This window comes from Oncorhynchus gorbuscha, unplaced genomic scaffold, assembly GCF_021184085.1.
Source record: "Oncorhynchus gorbuscha isolate QuinsamMale2020 ecotype Even-year unplaced genomic scaffold, OgorEven_v1.0 Un_scaffold_7:::fragment_6:::debris, whole genome shotgun sequence".
Taxonomy (NCBI): Eukaryota; Metazoa; Chordata; class Actinopteri; order Salmoniformes; family Salmonidae; genus Oncorhynchus; species Oncorhynchus gorbuscha.
In genome coordinates this window covers 235,144-248,080 of record NW_025745510.1, presented here as the reverse complement: position 1 = coordinate 248,080, position 12,937 = coordinate 235,144, and the positions used below count along the sequence as shown (strand labels likewise).

At 44.1% G+C, this 12,937-nt stretch overlaps 1 pseudogene; it reads right to left on the bottom strand.

The window, feature by feature from the left end:
- Window positions 1-659: 659 nt before the first annotated feature.
- On the bottom strand, window positions 660-2,547 carry LOC124019124 (annotated as a pseudogene).
- Window positions 2,548-12,937: the final 10,390 nt, after the last annotated feature.

The window sequence follows — 12,937 nt, the reverse complement described above, 5'->3', positions numbered from 1 at the left end:
ACACTGCCAGGTCTCATCATTGTCAGTGACCAGGCCTACCACTGGTGTTGTGGTGCACCTCAAACTTGGTGTTGGAGTCATGTTTTACCACGCAGTCGTGGGTGAACAGGGAGTACAGGAGGGGCCCCAGTGTTAAGGATCAGTGTGGCAGACTTGTTGCCCACCCTTACCACCTGGGGGCGGCCCGTCAGGAAGTGCAGGATCCAGTTGCAGAGGGAGGTGTTTAGTCCCAGGGTCCTTAGCTTTTCCAACCACACTGTAGCTGGGAAACCGGTCACCCTCAAATGGTGCACCTTTAGCCCCTTGTCAGCTACACTGGGGTGGAACTAGTGAAAGCAATGTCCAAAAACATTGCCTGAAACTTGATTTTAAAAATAACTGGAAATTGAGGAATCTACTTTTAAACTGATGCACCCAATGTGGTAGGATTCTGACCCATATTGCAACAGACTAGATAGAAATGAAGGCTTTGGTAGTTCCACACTGCTGGGTTCACATTTGCTATAAAGCAGTCACATTAAAATGTAGAAAATCCATTTTGGCCCGAGTGTAATGTTCAGGGAACTACGCTATTCTATTGAATACCACATTCATCCAACTCAAACTTCAATTTTCCCCTGAAGTTCTACTCATTGATATGAAATGCTGAGACCAGACCATTCAATGCCTTTCACATTTTATTTATCCAAAGTGTGCAGTAGATCTTCACATTCGTTTGCTGGTCCTCTTGTATGACATGCCAGACAGAGTCATTGTCTGAAAAGAGAAAGCATCTGTAATCATTAGACACGCAGACGCCACGCAGACGCCACGCAGACGCCACGCAGACGCCACGCAGACGCCACGCAGACGCCACGCAGACGCCACGCAGACGCCTGCTGTGGCGCGCAAGCAGTGTGGGTGCAATGATTGAATAACACATACATTTATTTTGCGACGCGAGCGGTGGGGTCAGCATGCAATTAGAACATTGGCGGCATCAAACTGTTGAATTACGTTCACGGCACTGTCATAGACTAGCCATTTTGTTAATGGTATAAATTAACCCTGAAATTGTGTCGCTTCGTGAAACCCCCAGCCATATGCCCCAGACTCACATTGACGAGGGTGTTTGCATCTGTAAGTTCTGTGACATATTCGATCCCATTCAGGATGGCCGTCAGCTTGTTACCTTCCCTCATTACCACAGACTGAAACAGGAGAGGTCAACGGTTAGATCTGAAAGCAGTGGTCACCAACTACAGTCAACTAGGACCAATTTAACAGGCCCAAGTTGGATGGCCATATATGGAGAAGAAAAAGTGACAGTGTGCATCAGGTGTGCGAGTTGGTTTTGAGACGCAACTGTGCGCCCAGTCCCTGGAGAGCAGAGGAGATTCTGCCAACGAAAGTCAGTCCTCCCGCAACATCACTGGGACCTGAACTAACCCCACATCAGCTGAACTTAGTTTAGTTAGATACTTGCTGTATATGTAGGGAGATGGATAAACCCAGGCTACATGTATGAAACTCATGGTTGGGTTGTGACATGCGACACCCACATTGACTTTCTCCCCCGGTCGGCGACTCAAGCTCCGTCTCCTGGCCAATGGTGAAGGAGTTGGTGAGGATCTTTGTCCCCGTGGTGACAGTCACCTTGAAGTGGTCTCCAGTCTCCTCAATCTCAGAGATGCTCTTGATGTCTTTGCCCTCCTGGATAAGCTCATCAGGGAGACCTACATGTTTGCGGCAGCGAGAGAGTCATAGACGGTGCTTTTTAGTACTACAAAAAGTTAATGAAGTGGGACATGAACACTGAATTATTACTACTGAAGTATGCACTATACTATGGCAACACAATGATCTGAATGCATTCCCAGCTAGCACATAACATTCTGAGGACCATACATTTTAGGGCTTGGTTATTTTGCATACCACATTCTGGTAATGGTGTAGGACAGTTGCTTGGCTTTGAAACATTCTCATTAAAGGAATTTGCCAAATGTTATTTTCTTGGCATTTCATTATTTGATCAGAATATTTCCTGAAAGTTCAGACTTTTTAATTTAAGGTAAAGTTCTAGGAACATTCGTCATTTTACATTGAGAATGTTCTCAAGTTGTTCAGCTGACTTTAAATATTCTCCTGTGGGAATGTCAGTACTTCAGCATAATGTTCTGTAGGCTCTCATAGTTACAGTCATGTTCTCAGAACACTAAAGAACTTGCCATACAAAAACAACATTAATCAAGACACATTCTGTTCCCAGAACATCCAAGGAAACTAATGTGCTACCTGGGTTTGCTTACTCAGAAGTAACCATTGCATTCGCAGTCACCATTGAACATCATTACTGAAAGGACTACGACTTCTGAAATTAACACCCCAAGTCTAATCAAATGTACAAACCCAACAGCAAGACTTACCAACAGCCTCCATGAAAGACTCAAAGTTGTCATGTGACTCCATCTGGTATTTCCCTGAGAAAGACATGGTGACTATAAGACAGTGACAGTAGAGTCAACCACAGCTCCCTGCTTGTCTTTATACCCCCATCTATCCAGCCCAGCCCTGCACTCATTAACTAACTAAAGGTGTCTTCAATTGAGAACCCCTCCCCCTCATATCGTCCCTGCTACTTGCCTGTAGGCACAGATCTAGGGTCAGCTTCCCAGCCAAGGGCAACTAATCTACATCGCATTGGTCAACTTTATTGTACTCCACTTCTCATCCTCTCTTCTTCTACTTTGGTGGTGTGAGTGATCATTGATTTGATAAACAAGGCCTCCTCGACTCCTTAGAAAAATGATAAGCAGTCTCATCATTGTAATACAAGTGTATGGATCAATCAACACATTTCAAATTCAACTTGACTTTATCTCGCTATACACCTGTGTTGAAATTAAACTAGGCTACATTGCACTTTGAGTTGAGAGGTGTATTTTGTCTCCCTGCACTATAAAAAAGTTGAATCAATGTCCAATTGTAAGGCAGCAGACTGCAATAGGACTGTGAGTTTGCAAAAATGTTTGGCATATAGCTGAACCAACGTACATTCTCAAGTTGAATTTTAATGTTCACTCAACTTGAAAACTTGGAATCCAGCCAGAGAACGTTAATCACCCCCAACCTGCACTGACAATGACTGCCAGGAAATACTTCTATTTGATGTAGGTAGTCTCAATAATAACTGGAATAGCCATCTCAGTAACAGATGCAAAAAGTCCAACTAATAACAGATTGGATTACTTTAGAAAAATGTATGTTACTTATGTTGGTGTAGCTTAATAAGATAATCAACCAATCAATGTACATGCAAAAACACAGGTCATAAAAAATTCAACGTACAATTGTAAGGCAACCAGCTGCAATAGGGTTGTGAGTTTGCTCCACATCTGGGGATATAGCTGAACCAACATACAGTGTTGACTTCCAAAAACAAACATGAAATTGTAATTAGACTCAACAAGTTTTTATACATTCAACTCACTGTGAGCAAAGTTTGTTGAGTGAACAAACGTTCACCCATTAGCTACATTTATTTCCCTTCTGAAGTCCAACAAACTCAGAGAATAACACTGATTAATCAGTTGGTTAAGTGAAGACACTTGCCAGTCAGTCAGTGCATGCTCGGAGTACACGTCCTGGTAATCGTTCTAGCCCTGCGGCCTTGTGAATGTTGACCTGTTTAAAGCTCTTACTCACTTCTGCTACGGAGAGCGTGATCACACACTCGTCCGGAACAGCTGATGCTCTCATTGCATGTTTCAGTGTTACTTGCCTCGAAGCGAGCATAGAAGTAATTTAGCTCGTCTGGATGGCTAAACACTGATCATAATGTTGATGTGACTGGCCTGACTGAAACATGGTTCAAGCCTAATGGATTTACTCTGTTAAATGAGGCCTCTCCTCCTGGTTACACGAGTGACCATATCCCCCGCATATCCCACATAGGCAGAGGCGTTTCTAATATTTACGACAGCACATTTTTATTGACAACAAAAAAACGACTACATTTTCATCTTTTGAGCTTTTAGTCATGAAATCTATGCAGCCTACTCAATCACTTTTTAGTGGGTTTTATCCAGCATGTCTCCGGGCCTACTCATTGCCACATAAATAATAAATATATATGGAATAATTATTGTGGATCTAAATGTTGTTCCTCATAATCCTGGACTATCGAACCACCCTCATATTACGTTTGCACTTGCAACAAATGATCTGCTCAGACCCCAACCGAGGATCATCAAAAGCCATGCTATAAATTCTCGGACAACCCAACAATTCCTAAATGCCCTTCCAGACTCCCTCCACCTACCCAAGGACGTCGGAGTACAAACATCGGTTAACCACCTAACTGAGGATCTAAATTTAACCTAGCGTAATACCCTAGATGCTGTCGCACCTCAAAAAATCAAAAGAAAATTTGTCACAAGAAATTAGCTCCCTGGTATACAGAAAATATCAGAGCCCTGAAGCAAGCTTCCAGAAGATTGGAACGGAAGTGCCTCTCCACCAAACTGGAAGTCTTGGAAAAGACAGTACTGTGCAATATCAAAGAACCCTCACTGCTGCACGATCATCCTATTTTTACAACCTAATTGAGGAGAATAAGAACAATCCTAAATGTATTTTTGATACTGTCACAAAGGTAACTAAAAAGCAGCATACCCCAAGAGAGGATGAATTTCATTTCATCATGTAATGAATTCCGGAACTTCTACGACGAAAAGATCATGATCATTAGGAAGCAAATTACGGACTCCTCTTTGAATCTGCGTATTTCTCCAAAGCTCAGTTGTCCTGAGTCTGCACAGAACTGCCAGGACTTAGGATCAATGGAGACACTCAAGTTTTCTAATCCTGTATCTCTTGACACATGAAAATAGTCATGTCCTCTAAGCCTTCAAGCTGCGTACTTGCCCCTATTCCAACTCAGTAGTTTAAAGAGCTACTTCCTGTGCTTGCCCCTCCTTTGTTGAGCATAATGGATGGCTCTCTATCCTCCAGATATGTACCAAACTCTCTAAAAGTGGCAGTAATAAAGCCTCTCTTGGAAAAGCAAAACATTAACCTGGCCGATATCGAATATCCTATTCCTCTAAAAAAATAATAACAATAATATTGCCCAGCATCTCTCTGCCTTCCTGAAGACAAATAATGTACATGAAACGCTTCAGTCTGGTTTAAGACCCCATCATAGCACTGAGACTTCACTCATGGTGGTAAATTACCTTTTTAATTGTGTCAGACCAAGGCTCTGCATCTGTCCTCGTGCTCCCAGACCTTAGTGCTGATTTTGACACCACCGATCACCACCATTTTTTGGAGAGATAGGAAACCCTAATTGGTCGACACGGACAAGTTCTTGCCTGGTTTCGATCTTATCTGTCGGGAAAGATATCAGTTCATCTCTGTGGAAGGTTTGTCCTCTGACAAATCAATTGTATGTTTTGGTGTGCCTCAAGGTTCTGTCTTAGGACCACTATTGTTTTCACTATATATTCTACCACTGCTATGCGGACACACACAGCTGTGTGTTAAACATGGTGAAGCCCCAAAATGTCCTACCCTGGAAGCCTGTGTTTCAGACATTAGGAAGTGGATGGCGGCAAATGTTTTACTTTTGAACTCGGACAAAACAGAGATGCTTGTTCTAGGTCCCAAGAAGCAAAGAGATATTCTGTTGGATCTTACAATTCATCTTGATGGTTGTACAGTCATCTAAAATGAAACTGTGAAGGAAATTTGATCATATTACTAGCCTATATTACAGTGCTAGCCTCCCTACACTGGCTTCCTGTCAAGGCAAGGGCTGATTAAGGTTTTACTGCTAACCTACAAAGCATTACATGGGCTTGCTCCTACCTATCTCTCTGATTTGGTCCTGCCGTACATACCTACACGTAAGCTACGGTCACAAGACGCAGGCCTCCTAGTTGTCCCTAGAATTTCTAAGCAAACAGCTGAAGGCAGGGCTTTCTCCTATAGAGCTCCGTTTTTATGGAATGGTCTGCCTACCCATGTGAGAGACGCAAACTAGGTATCAACCTTTAAGTCTTCACTGAAGACTCATCTCTTCAGTGGGTCATATGATTGAGTCTAGTCTGGCCCAGGAGTGTGAAGGTGAATGGAAAGGCTCTGGAGCTACGAACCACCCTTGCTGTCTCTGCCTGGCCGGTTCCCCTCTTTCCACTGGGATTCTCTGCCTCTAACCCTATTACAGAGGCTGAGTCACTGGCTTACTGGTGCTCTTTCATGCCATCCCTAGGAGGGGTGCGTCATTTGAGTGGGTTGAGTCACTGATGTGATCTTCCTGTCTGGGTTGCCCCCCCCCTTGGGTTGTGTCATGGCGGAGATCTTTGTGGGCTATACTCGGCCTTGTCTCAGGATGGTAAGTTGGTGGTTGAAGATATCCCTCTAGTGGCGTGGGGGCTGTGCTTTGGCAAAGTGGGTGGGGTTATATCCTTCCTGTTTGGCCCTGTCCGGGGGTATCAACGGATGGGGCCACAGTGTCTCCTGACCCCTTCCTCCTGTCTCAGCCTCCAGTATTAATGCTGCAGTAGTTTGTGTCGGGGGGCTAGGGTCAGTTTGTTATATCTGGAGTACTTCTGTCTTATCCGGTGTCCTGTGTGAATTTAAGGAGGCTCTCTCTCTCTCTCTCTCTCTCTCTCTCTCTCTCTCTCTCTCTCTCTCTCTCTCTCTCTCTCTCTCTCTCTCTCTCTCTCTCTCTCTCTCTCTCTCTCTCTCTCTCTCTCTCTCTCTCTCTCTCTCTCTCTCTCTCTCTCTCTCTCTCTCTCTCTCTCTCTCTCTCTCTCTCTCTCTCTCTCTCTCTCTCTCTCTCTCTCTCTCTCTCTCTCTCGGAGGACCTGAGCCCTGGGACCTTGCCTCAGGACTACCTGGCATGATGACTCCTTGCTGTCCCCAGTCCACCTGCCCGTTCTGCTGCTCCAGTTTCAACTGTTCTGCCTGTGATTATTATTATTTGACCATGCTGGTCATTTATGAACATTTGAACATCTTGGCCATGTTCTGTTATAATCTCCATCCGGCACAGCCAGAAGAGGAATAGCCACCCCTCATAGCCTGGTTCCTCTAGAGATTTCTTCCTAGGTTTTGGCCTTTCTAGGGAGTTTTTCCTAGCTACTATGCTTCTACACCTGTATTGCTTGCTGTTTGGGGTTTTAGGCTGGGTTTCTGTGCAGCACTTTGAGATATCAGCTGATGCACGAAGGGCTATATAAATAAATTTGATTTGATTTTGACCTCAGCATTACTCTGGACCCTCATCTCTCTTTTGACAAGGACAACTTTTTTCCATCTTTGTAACATTGCAAAAATCAGTAATCTTTTGTCCAAAAATAATGTAAAAAAATGAATTTGAGTTTTTGTCACTTCTAGATTAGACTACTGAAATGCTCTACTCTCCAGCTACCCGGATAAAGCACTAAATACATTTCAGTTAGTGCTGAACACGGCTTCTGAAATCTTGACTAGAACACCAAAATTGTATCAAATTACTCCAGTGCTAGCCTCTCTATACTGGCATCATGTTAAGGCTCGGGCTGATATCAAGATTTTACTGCTAACCTACAAAGCAATACATAGGCTTGCTCCTACCTATTTCTCTGATTTGGTCCTGCCTACACGTACGCTACGGTCACAAGACGCAGGTCTCCTTATTGTCCCTAGAATTTCTAAGCAAACAGCTGGAGGCAGGGCGTTCTCCAATAGAGCTCCATTTTTATGGAATGGTCTGCCTATCGATGTGAGACGTAGACTCGGCCTCGACCTTTAAGTCTTTACTTTAGACTCATCTCTTCAGTAGGTCCTACAATTGAGTGTAGTCTGGCCCAGGGGTGCGAAGGTGAACGGCAAGGCACTGAAGCGCCAAACCGCCCTTGCTCCTTCTGCCTGGCCGGCTCCCCTCTCTCCACTGGGATTCTCTGCCTCAAACTAATACGGGGCTGAGACATTGGCTTACTAGTGCTCTTCATGCCTTTCCTAGGAGGGGTGCGTCACTTGAGTGGGTTGAGTCACTAACATGATCTTCCTGTTTGGTTTTGCGCCCCTTCTGGCTCGTGCAGTGGAGGAGATATTTGTGGGCTATACTCAGCCCTGCCCCTCCCGCCCCTACACCACTAGGGTCAGTTTGTTATATCTGGTGTAATTCTCCTGTCTTATCTGGTGTCCTGTGTGGATTTAAGTATGCTCCCTCTAATACTCTCTCCCTCCCCTCCCAGAGGACCTGAGCCCTAGGACCATGTCCCAGGACTACCTGGCTTGATGACTCCTGACTGTCCCCAGTCCACCTGGTCATACTGCTGCTCCAGTTTCAACTGTTCTGCCTGCGGCTATGGAACCCTGGCCTGATCACCGGACATGCCACCTTGTCCCGGACCTGCTGTTTGATTCTCTCATTTGATTTGAGTGCTCAGGGTCCCATCTAGCTAAGAATTTAGCTCCAATATTTGACATACAGTGGGGAGAACAAGTATTTGATACATTGCCAATTTTGCAGGTTTTCCTACTTACAAAGAATTTAGAGGTCTGTAATTCTTTTCATAGGTACACTTCAACTGTGAGAGACGGAATCTAAACCAGGACCTTGAGATGCTTCTTACGGAGCCACTCCTTTGTTGCCCTGGCTGTGTGTTTCGAGTCGTTGTCATGCTGGAAGAACCAGCCACGACCCATCTTCAAAGCTCTTACTGAGGAAAGGAGGTTGTTGGCCAAGATCTTGCGATACATGGCCCCATCCATCCTCCTCTCAATACGGTGCAGTCGTCCTGTCCCCTTTGCAGAAAAGCACCCCAAAGAATGATGTTTCCACCTCCATGCTTCACGGTTGGGATGGTGATCTTGGGGTTGTACTCATCCTTCTTCCTCCAAACACAGCGAGTGGAGTTTAGACCAAAAAGCTATATTTTTGTCTCATCAGACCACATGACCTTCTCCCATTCCTTCTCTGGATCATCCAGATGGTTGTTGGCAAACTTCAGACGGGCCTGGACATGCGTTGGCTTTGAGCAGGGGGACCTTGCGTGCGCTGAAGGATTTTAATCCATGATGGCGTAGTGTGTGGTTTTCTTTGAGACTGTTGTCCCAGCTCTCTTCAGGTCATTGACCAGGTCCTGCCGTGTAGCTCTGGGCTCATCCCTCACCTTCTTCATGATCATTTATGCCCCACGAGGTGAGATCTTGCATGGAGCCCCAGACCGAGGGTGATTGACCGTCATCTTGAACTTCTTCCATTTTCTAATAATTGCGCCAACAGTTGTTGCCTTCTCACCAAGCTGCTTGCCTATTGTCCTGTAGCCCATCCCAGCCTTGTGCAGGTCTACAATTTTATGCCTGATGTCCTTACAAAGCTCTCTGATCTTGGCCATTGTGGAGAGGTTGGAGTCTGTTTGATTGAGTGTGTGGACAGGTGTCTTTTATACAGATAACGAGTTCAAACAGGTGCAGTTAATACAGGTAATGAGTGGAGAACAGGAGGGCTTCTTAAAGAAAAACTAACAGGTCTGTGAGAGCCGGAATTCTTACTGGTTGGTAGGTGATCAAATACTTATGTCATGCAATAAAATGCAAATTAATTACTTAAAAATCATACAATGTGATTTTCTGGATTTTTGTTTTAGATGCCGTCTCTCACAGTTAAAGTGAACCTATAAAAATTACAGACCTTTACATGCTTTGTAAGTAGGAAAACCTGCAAAATCGGCAGTGTATCAAATACTTGTTCTCACCACTGTCCATGAATTGTCAAAGAGTGAAATTCTGAGCTAGTTCCCTTCCAGTGATGTTGCCTATATACTGAAGAAGGAGGTCAGTAAATGGGTGGGTGAAATAGGTGGGCTGTACAAGGAACTACAAATAGGTCACTTTGAACTACAAATACTATCAACCAATCTCTCAAGTGACCCCCATGGAACCCCAACATCACTTGCAGCTCATTGGTCGACTCGATAGGAAGGCTGTGGTCAGCTAAGTCCAGGAGCCTTAGGAAAATGTCACCAGAGTTGCTTCCCTCTGATTGGCTGATTTGATTGTCGCCTTCCAGGATTGATCCACACTGCAGGCCACTGAGATATAAAATAATGGATGGAGCAGGACACACAAGTCAACTCCCTCCCTGAATTGCACCTTCACTTTTCTAACCACATGTCCCTTACATACCACGTTTGCATTCCCGAAGACCCCCAGCATAAAACTTTAAAAGCCCTGATGTGGGGAGTGAGTCTACTCTTTATTCATTATAGACTAGATAGCCGATTTTATTACAGACATAAATACTCCTGTTTAATCAGCTGTCAAAGTCCTAGGCTGGTGTGGTAACACATGGTCTGCGGTTGTGAGGCCGCTTGGACATACTGCCAAATTCTCTAAAATGACGTTGGAGGTGGCTTATGGTAGAGAAATCAGCATTTAATTCTCTGGCAACAGCTCTGGTGGAGAGTCCTGCAGTCAGCATGCCAATTGCACACTCCCTCAACTTGAGACATCTGTGGCATTGTGACAAAACTGCACATTTTAGTGGCCTTGTATTGTCCTGATATGCCACACCTGTCAGGTGGATGGATTATCTTATTACAATGAGAAATGCTCACTAACAAGGATGTATACAAATTTGTGCACTTTGAGAACATTTCTGGGACCTTTTATTTCAGCACATGAAAAGACTTGACATATTGCGTTTATATTTGTGCAGTATAAATGGCTCAATATTACTTTGACAGTAAACTATACCATCCTGACACCGCTCTGGGGATGGTAACAATGAATGCAGGGGTGCCCCACTGGCAGGTAGGGAAAATAGGTGGGACACTGCATGTGTAAGGCCTATGCCATCCTGCAAAGAACCCACACCAAGACCTTGAGGTAAGACATGAAACTCACACAGGATGATCTGCAAGATTAAAATGCATCTCTATGACCTGATCCCACCTAGATTATGAAGACAGTTGGAGTAAAGGATGTTTAAGTAGAATGAGTATCATTTTCTAGTATAAAAGATCGGTGAAGAATCCAGCTACAAACTGGTCCGTTTGTCGCAACTTGGGAAGCTCAAGAGAGACGGTGTGGCCACATTTCCATAACGCTGTTTATATAATAGCCGCAGATATGAGGTTTACATCTAATTGTTGTATAAGCTGAATGAGTGAGTATGATACTGTTTGTATTATTGTGTAATATGATTGTGGACTGTTTAATGAAGAAAAAATACAATTCCCTTTTGATTTGAACTAAATCAGAGGACCACCCCTGAGCCCAGTTAGGGTCAGACATCCTGGGACAGCCCTCGTCGGCCCTTCCGAATAAAACCCACACTCGGGTTTTCGATCAGCAGACCATGTTTTTCTCCATTAGGGCAGGACAAAGGTTGTAGAATCTTTTAACCATACCACGTGGTTAAACTCTTAGACTATCGATACCGACAGAATGAGAATAAGTCTTTGATATTAATTACTAGTCTGCAGCTAGGAATTCTGTATCATTGAACGCGAAGAATGACAACCGCCGAAACATCCATTCTATAACGAATGTCCCCTCTAACCAAGACAGAGAGACGGACAATTTTTACGAAAGACAAACTTTTCACCAGCGATCAAGACGACACTGAGCGTAAATATATATATATTGATTGCAATTGTTCCCGCATGAGTTAGCGTTCATGTGTAAAGGATTAGCATTTGAATTGTTATAATTAATTCTTACTTCTTAGCCGACCGCCCATTTTCCCCTTTGTCTAACAAGCCGCCATGCCGGTTCAGCCTACTAGGGCACATTCTATCATTTCATATAAACCACATTTACCAAGTTTGTTTATGCATTTGTGAATTCCTAAATAGGACAATTGATGTATGGATGACTCATTGTGAAGACTGGGTTCGTACAGATAAGCAGCAATTTACGACGTTTGGAATTAGACTAACGGGAGGAAAAATAATTAATCAGTAGACTATTGATCAGATATGAAAATATCTGAAAGGTTATATTGGGAAATTATAACTTTAACCTGAATATTTTCCTTGGTGCCCCAAATTCCTAGTTACAAGTAAATGATTAAGTTTAAAAATCGAGTAACCAATTAGAGAATCTTTCATATAAACTAAGTCTTCAGTTAATGATAGTAAAGACACGACCATGATAGTTTGTTGGTAATGTGGACACCAAGGAACTAGAAACTCGTTCTGTCGATGTTAATGGGGACTTGTTTAGCACGCCTTTTCCTGTAGTCAACGATCAGCTCCTTTGTTGTGCTCACATTGAAGGGAGAGGTTGTCCTGGCACCACACTGCCAGGTCTCATCATTGTCAGTGACCAGGCCTACCACTGGTGTTGTGGTGCACCTCAAACTTGGTGTTGGAGTCATGTTTTACCACGCAGTCGTGGGTGAACAGGGAGTACAGGAGGGGCCCCAGTGTTAAGGATCAGTGTGGCAGACTTGTTGCCCACCCTTACCACCTGGGGGCGGCCCGTCAGGAAGTGCAGGATCCAGTTGCAGAGGGAGGTGTTTAGTCCCAGGGTCCTTAGCTTTTCCAACCACACTGTAGCTGGGAAACCGGTCACCCTCAAATGGTGCACCTTTAGCCCCTTGTCAGCTACACTGGGGTGGAACTAGTGAAAGCAATATCCAAAAACATTGCCTGAAACTTGATTTTAAAAAATAACTGGAAATTGAGGAATCTACTTTTAAACTGATGCACCCAATGTGGTAGGATTCTGACCCATATTGCAACAGACTAGATAGAAATGAAGGCTTTGGTAGTTCCACACTGCTGGGTTCACATTTGCTATAAAGCAGTCACATTAAAATGTAGAAAATCAATTTTGGCCCGAGTGTAATGTTCAGGGAACTACGCTATTCTATTGAATACCACATTCATCCAACTCAAACTTCAATTTTCCCCTGAAGTTCTACTCATTGATATGAAATGCTGAGACCAGACCA